The following is an 8,359-nucleotide window of genomic DNA, read 5'->3' as shown; positions in this document are numbered from 1 at the left end:
TTGGGCAATCCTACTTCCGTAGTGATACTGCCTCGGAAACCCAAGGAGGGGTCGCTATGAGTCGGGGCCAACTCGACGGCAAATAACAACAACAACAACAATGGTATAGTGCCTAAGGCACTTGACTGCTAACCTGAAGGCTGGTGGTTCAAACCCACCAGCTACTCCTCAGAACGAAGGTTGGGCATCTACTTTTGTAGAGATACCGCCTCGGAAACCCAAGGAGGGGTCGCTGTGAGTTGGATCCGACTCAACGGCAATGAGTTAGTTTGATGTTTGGTCTTCCACTATAAAAGTCAAGTAATAATGGATAGTCTGAGATGGTTTCTCCCATTCATTTCTGTTACTTAATTTTGTCTGTAGTGACATCTTTTCTTCTACTCACACTACCATCTTCTCCATGTGGGCTGCAAATGCAGACTCATTCCTTACCAAGAAATAAATGCAGATTTAGGCCTTCTTAGAACCAAAAGACCGTCCAAATGCAGTGATTTTAACATCAGAACAAAAAAGCAAGCAAAAATCTCTGGTAGCAAGGTATCTGTCACCTATGTTGTGCTCCAAAAGTCATACAGCAGAGCCTCTCATGTAATTATTTGGTACGTTTGCCCTTAGTTTATAGACTGTTCTAAAATGATGGTCTGGTGCTGACTAGAGTTGAGTAAGAGAAGAAGGGAAGCTGTGGTAAGCAGGCAGGCTGACAACAGCTGAGAAGTGACTACTGACTGCTAAACTAAAAGGCAATAGAGGGCATTTTTAAAAGGTGCCACCTTCTACCTGCGGTGTTTTAACCCCGAACTCCTTGATAATCCTTAAAGAGTTTTTGCTATATTGTGTTTTACTATAGCACAGTAACTGGAGTTTATAATGAAGACAGTAATTCATCAAGAAAAGGGTAATTTGTGCATCATATATACTCTTTTAAGAAAATAGGTCTGCTTTAATTGAAATAGTTATCATTTATATATATAGAAAATTAGGATAAGCAAAATCAATTTATTTCCTAAGAACCCTGAATAGTCATGACTTGTCAATATATGAATATTTAGCCTGAGTATTCTGAACTCATACGCCTCATCGAGTGAGTAATTCCTTGACTCTTAAATTGTTTTATTTTTAGTAAATACATCTTTCATTCTGTGACCTCAAACCTCCAAATTTAGCAGATGAATATTTTTATATTAATTTTATAGTGATTAATCCCCCTCATTGCATTTCAAATGAGTTCTTCTTTGTAAATAGAGTATGCACTTAAATTTAAGTAATTCTTTCTTGCATTAATTTTTTTCTATAGTCTAAAGACTCTTTCATTTAAAATCTGATTTCTTAATTTTAGGGATTTTTCTCAAAGTGAAAATTTAGAAGAATATAGTTTTGTTTTTTTCTTAGAAGAATATAGTTTTCAAAGCTCATTTTAATGATTATTTGAGTATATCTTATAACATGGTTATTATCTGTCCTCAGCGTTCCTTTTACCCCTCTTTCCTACTCACGCACCTCACCTATTCTTGTGCACTTTGGACTCCAGTAACAAAAAAAAAGAAAGAACTTGCACTGCCAGTACCATGCAGCATTCTTTCATGGTCAGTGAGTTTGCAAACACACTCTTGCAATCGAGAATGCCCCCCTTCTCAAGCTCTCCCACCTTCATTCCACCCCTCTCTTCTAATCACTCCTAATCTGCAATAGTCTACTTAAACTTCACTCTCGGAAGCCTTTCCTAACCTCCACAAGCAGTTGGGGATTTCTTGTGATTTTTCCATAGTTCATATTCTGTCTTTTAGCAGTGATCACATTGTTAGAGTTGTTCCTGTGTCTGTCTGTCTTCAGTAAACTTTGAGTTCCTCAACAACAGAAGGGAAAGCATCTTACTTATCTTTGTTTCATGGCATACTTAGCATAGAGCCTGGCAAAAACAATTCTCAAAAAAAAGAAAAAAGAAAAAGAGGGGAGACATCAAGAGATTCCTCATACCTAAACTGCACAAAGCGGTACCGTTTACATGGGAGTCAGAAGTCCAACAAACTGGAAGCGGCTGTAAAGCAGCAGCACCCAGCGACTCCATATACTATTCCGGTCTTGTCTCCAAGCTTTGCACTACTACTTTCAAGTATCACTACTTGAAATTGACACTGGTTTATGAAGCTCCTTATTGACTTTATGAAGCCTCCCTTTGTAAAAGAACCTAAACCCTTTTTTCCACATCCCCATCTAGTGTCAACCCTGTATAATTCATAATAGCTTGGAAAGATAATGTTGTTAAAATTTACAGGTTTAATAATACTATGTAACATTTGTTCAGTGTTTACTTTGTGCTGACAACTTTGCTTATGTGTTTTGCATATTATTCCATCTAATCCTTGTAATAGGTTAAGCACTCAGCTGCTAACTGAAAGGTGAGTGGCTCAACCTCGCCAGCTGCTCTGTGGGAGAAGGATGTGACAGTCTGCTTTAGTAAAGATTTACAGCCTTGGAAATCCTATGGGGAGCAGTTCTATTCTGTCCTGCGGGGCTGCAATGAGTCAAAATTGACTTGACAGCAGTGGGTGGGGTTTTAATCTTCACAGCAATCCAATAAATGCTATTATCCCAATTTAACAAATGAGAGGGGGAAAAAAAAAAATGAGGTTTAGTAAGATGAACAAACTGCCCAAAGCTACACATAACTAGTAAGTAGGAACTAGAATTTGAATCCAGTGTAACTTTAGAACCTAATCTGTTGTTCACCACACCTAAACTGCACAAAGCTGTACCATTTACATAGGAGTCAGAAGTCCATGAAAGACTGCCTAGCCATAACTGAAGCCTAAATAGTAGTATGGTTATACTGTGGACTTTTAAAACCCTTTAGATTTGGATTCAAAATCCATATCTAACATTTAATGGTGACAAGTAACTTCACTTCTTAACCTTCGGTGTCCTCATATGTAAAATGACAGTACAACTAAAACTGTTGCCATGGAATCAATTTCAACTCATGTATTGTAGAGTAGAACTGCATTCCATACAGTTTTCAAGAGTATGACCTTTCAGGAATAGATTGCCAGGCCTTTCCAGCTGCCTCTGGGTGGGTTTAAACCACAAATCTTTTAGCTAGGACTTGAGTGCTTAACCATTGTGCCATCCATTGACTGCAAAATAATAATACCTACCCCAATAGGATTATTGCCCTCCTAAGTGCATTTGTTGTTGTTTGCCATCAAGTCGGACCTGACTCATAGTGACCCCTCCTTGGGTTTCTGAAGCAGTATTATTATGGAAGTAGATTGCCCAATCTTCCTTCCAAGGAGTGGCTGGTGGGTTTGAACCACCAGCCTTCTGGTTAGCAGTCAAGTGCCTTAGGCACTGTGCTACCAGAGCTCCTTCCTAAGTGTATGGTACATAATAAATAGTAAAAGTTAGCTTCATTCATCTCTTCCACAGTTCTGTTTACGTGAGCTCTGAAGTAATGGTTTATACAAAATAAGCCCTGCCGTAAGAAGGCAAATATAACTATTAGACAAATAAGAAAGTTAGTGTCTTCTCTCTACTCCATTATAGTACAATAAGGTTAACCACAGCCTGTCTCCTGGGACCCCCAAGTGTTTTATAGCTATGATTGCATTTATTCTCCTAGTGAGAAGGGGATGTCTTGAGTATTCAATGATTAAGTTAATTTCCCATATGATCCTATAGTAATAAAATATAGTAATATATATAGGAATAAAATCAGTGCTCTGTATGTTGAAATAGACTTCTTTCTTGCTAACTCTATGGGAATATTTGACACTCTGTGGATTGATAATTATTATATAAAATAATTGCCCCATGATTCCATAACACAGACCTGTTAACACCTGTGGGACAAAGACCTAAGCTTGGCTTTTTTTGTCTCTGGTGTCTGAAAATAGCCCAAGCAATTAAGATGCTCTTTGTCTTTCTAAAATAGCCAGACAGGGGGTTCAGGTCAGTTGGCATAACATAAAGACAGTGTTCTACATCCTAATTGGGTGAGTAGTAACTGATGTTTTAAAAGCTTGTGAGTGGCCAACAAAGGTGTAACTCTTGGTCTCTCCCCATCTGAAGCAAAGGCGTGAAGAAAATCAAAGACGCATGGAAACAGTCCAGAGGACTGACGGACCATGTGAATCAGCCTCCATGACTCTGAGACCAGAAGATCTAGATAGTGCCCAGCTACCTTGCCAACCACTCTGAAAAGGATCACAGTAAGAGGTCTTTGAGAAAGTGGGAGAAAAGTATAAAACAGAACTCAAAATCATGAAAAATACCAAGCTTTCTGGTCTGATAGAGACTGGTAGAACCCCTGACACTATAGCCCTTAGGCACCCTTCAGGCCTGGAACTGAACTCACCCATCACTCATCTTTCAGCCAAACAGTAGACAATCCTATAAGGTAAACAACAACACCAAGGAGGTATGCACTCTTTAGAGTTATGAACCCTCCCAAAAAAAAACCAAATTCACTGCCATCGAGTCGATTCCAACTCATAGCAATCCCCTTTGGGTTTCCAAGGCGATAAATGTTTACAGAAGTAGGTTGCCCAGTCTTCCTTCCACGGAGTGGCTGGTGGGTTTGAACCTCCAGCCTTCTAGTTAGCAGTCAGATGCCTTAGGCACTATGCCACCAGAGCACCTTAGAACAATCAACCATATGAGATCAAGAGGGCAGCATTGGCCCAGGGATAAAGCTTAGAAGACAGGAAGGGATAGGAAAGAAGGGTGAATGGAAACGATAAACACATGGAGGAAATGGAAAGAGTGTTATTACATTGTGGAGATTGCAGTCGATGTCAAATCAAAATGTTTGTGAATTGTTGAATGGAAAACCAATTTGCTCTGTAAACTTTCACCCAAATTACAATAAAAAGTTTAAAAAATAATTAAAATAGACAAAATTATACAATAATAGGGCTACGCAGGCCCTACACCTGGCAGAATAACTTCAGGAAGGGAGGGGGAAGCTTGATACTGTCATGCATCATAATAACTATGCATTAAGGCCCAGTCATGCATATTCATTGAGGTCCCAATGACTTAGTGACCCTAGACCTGGGAATTCTCTTTTGGGGGCTGGTGAGACCATCCATGTAGGGGAGAGGGTGTGGCACGTCCTGGGGACAGTGGAAGTCTCATACAGGAACCAATCCCAACCTTGCCTGATAAGTCTCAATTGTATCCTTTCTGGTTATAATAAATGGTAAACTGGAAGTATAGATAGTAGTTTCCATGAGTTTTATGAGTCATTCTAGTGAGTTATAGAGAACACACCAGGGGCGGTGAGAGCTAGCAGAGAGGCTGGTGGTTGCCTACTTGGCAGGAGCTGGAGGGGCAGCGTTCTAACTTGTGGAAACCCACCTCTGGGTGACTAAGATCAGAGAGAAAAAATGCTACGTAGGTGGCTGATGTCAGAATGATCAAGTGGGAAAATAGGGATATGAATTATCTTCACATATTGGAAATTAGCCTTATGTCAACTGTTATTCACACAATGCCATTCAACAAAGAAAACTATAAACACAGCTGCTGTTTTGGTGTGGCTTGTGGTTTTGGCTTTGTTTTTACATGAACTTTTAAACAGCAGGTCATCATTTAAAAGTAGTCATTTGGCATTTTCCTTTTTGCATTCTTCGAATTTCTTTGTATGTTTTAAAAAGCTTAAGTCATTTCTGTAATTATGCACACAGATTGGTCCGTCTTTCACTAACTACCCAATAAATTGTCTTGTAAATGTATACAAAATAAGCCAATTACACTTTAAATTCTGTAACTTCAGTGGCTCTCTTTTGCAAGATCAAACAAAAATGTTTTCAAACCTTAAAAAACAATTTTCTTATATTCTTCATTGTCTTATAATTAATTTCTGTATTTCCAGAAATGAAGGGAAGACTGGTCATTTCTACTGTTTGTTCTCACGTCTTTCATGCTATATAGCCCTGAAGCCTATATTCTATAGACACTTGTTGTACAACTGAGAACACAGCAGAAATGCCGAATCAGGTTAAGCCTTACTTACCCTCTTCAGGTCACACTGGCTGTGAGGTGGAGGATGGATTGTAAGAGGCAAACCTAGGTGCAGGGAAACCATTTAGGCCTTTGCAGTAGTCCAGCCCCAAACTGCTAAGAGTGGTAGTGAAGGAGAGTCAACCAATTCAGAGGTAGAATTAACCAAATTTGTTGATAGTTTACATGTAGATTGTGAGATAAGAGTCAGGGATGGCAGGTTTCTGAATTAGATCTTACTTGTTTAACTCTTGCTTATTCTTAAAGGACTCAATTTTGTATATCACTTCCTGTGGGAAGCCTTCTCACCCTAATCTCCATTGAATTAGGTTACCATACTATATGTCTGTATGTTGATGTTGTTAGTTCCTTTAAGAGGAATCCAGTTCCCTGAGTGGCACAGGTGGTTAAGTGCTGGACAACTAACTGAAAGATTGGAACTTTAAACTCACTCAGGCTCTGTGGAAGTAAGGCCTGGAAGTCTGCTTCTAAAAGCAGTTCTTGAATCCTAGGGAATGCAGTTCTACTTGGCACACTTGGCACCATCATATGCTTTTACAGCACCTGGCAATTCCTTATGAAGCATTTATTCTGCTGTATAATTGTTAATAATTATCCTGCCCCAACGCCACCAACATATGCACTCTTTCTTGACTTTAAATCTTAGGAGAGCAGGGACCACATCCTTTTTTTCCCCCCCATTATAGTCCCAACACCTAACATAGTCCTAAGATCACCACTCAATAAGTTTTTGGTGACTACGCAAACAAAAAGTATGGCTGTTTTCCACAGTTCTCAGTATAGTAGGATATCTGGGCCTTTTTGATTGGTTCCTATATGCAAAAATGACAAGGAGGCCACATGTTCCGACCTCCTCTAATTCCACAAAGGGAAGACAGGGTTACCAGCAGTAACCCAAGGCCTATTACTGCCAGGCCAGACATGTTGCCTCCCTCCAGTCTTTTCTCCAACCGTTCCTCCCAGAGCACCCACCACCTCTCTCCTGGGTTCGATAATTCACTGCAGTGGCCACACAGAACTCACGGATTACGGGGTTTATTAGGGAAGCACCAGGCTACAACTCAAGTTCAGGAAGAACACTCAGTCTCTCTCCCAGCCCACCATCCCTCAGCCAACAGTCTCTCACAGTCTCTTTCCCAGCAGTGCTGGTCCCTCGGTGTCTCACTCAGCGATGCATGTCTCTTGCGTCTCTTTCCCAGCAGTGCGTGTCTCTTTCAGGGGCGCGTGTCTCTTTCAGCAGCACGTCTTCCTCCACCAGCAATCAGAGAGAGAGTTCTGCCTCTAGGAGGCCTCCTTTTGAGCCTGGAAGGGTGGTCAAACTAGCCAATCACAGCATCAGAACTCTAAGCACGTGAGAGAGAGTGGGAACCTCCCAGAACATTGTATTGTGCCACGCCCAACAGAAATAACCCAGGTGGGCAACTTTAAAATCAGGATCTCCTCAGTTGCTAATAGCAATTCCCACCTTGGAGTTTACAAAGACTTATGGGTAGAAAAGCCACACTAAGTAATTTACTACACCGCACTATAGCTTAACTGCTCATTCTTTTTTTATTTCTTTAGTGTGTCTCACTACATTATACCTTTATACTTTAGATTACTAAATAATAAAAATAAACAGCAAAAAGAAACTAGTATTTTGTGGGTGTCTTAGTTTCCTAGTACTGCCATAACAAAGAATACCTCAAGTGGGTGGCTTTAAAGAACAGAAATTCCAAATTCAGGGCATCTGGCTGTAGGAGAGGGTCCTTTTTGATCTCTTTCAGCTTTTTGTAACTGCCAGCAATCTTTGGCATTGCCATTCCTGTGGCTTGTAGATTCATCTGCCTCATCTTCACATGGTGACTCCCCCAATGGCTGTCTGTGTTTGTCAGCCATTGCCATCAAGTCGATGCTAATTTGTGATCTATGGGATAGGGTAGGAACTGCCCCATAGGATTTCCAAGGCTTGGCATAGTGGGTAAGGCATTTGGCTGCTAACCAGAAGGTCAATGGCTCAAATCCACCAGCTCCTGCATGGAAGGAAGATGGGGCAATCTACTTCCATAAAGATTTACAGCCTTGGAAACCCAATGAGGGTCGCTAAGAGTTGGATCTACTCGGTGGCAATGAGTTTGGTTTGGTTTTGAGTTTAATCTTTACAGAAGCAGACTGCTGCATCTTTCTCCCAGGGGACAGCCAATGGGTTCAAACCGAACATTTCCACTAGTAGCCAAACATTTAACCACTGCACTGCCAGGGCTCCTGCTAAAACGACAAGGAGGCCACATGTTCTGACCTCCTCTAACCCTACAAGGGGAAGGCAGGATTACCAGCAGTAACCCAAGGCCTATTACTG

This window comes from Orycteropus afer, unplaced genomic scaffold, assembly GCF_000298275.1.
Source record: "Orycteropus afer afer isolate SDZICR_OR568_19922 unplaced genomic scaffold, OryAfe1.0 scaffold00210, whole genome shotgun sequence".
In the NCBI taxonomy this organism is placed as follows: domain Eukaryota; kingdom Metazoa; phylum Chordata; class Mammalia; order Tubulidentata; family Orycteropodidae; genus Orycteropus; species Orycteropus afer.
Note: the sequence above shows the minus strand (reverse complement) of the source record.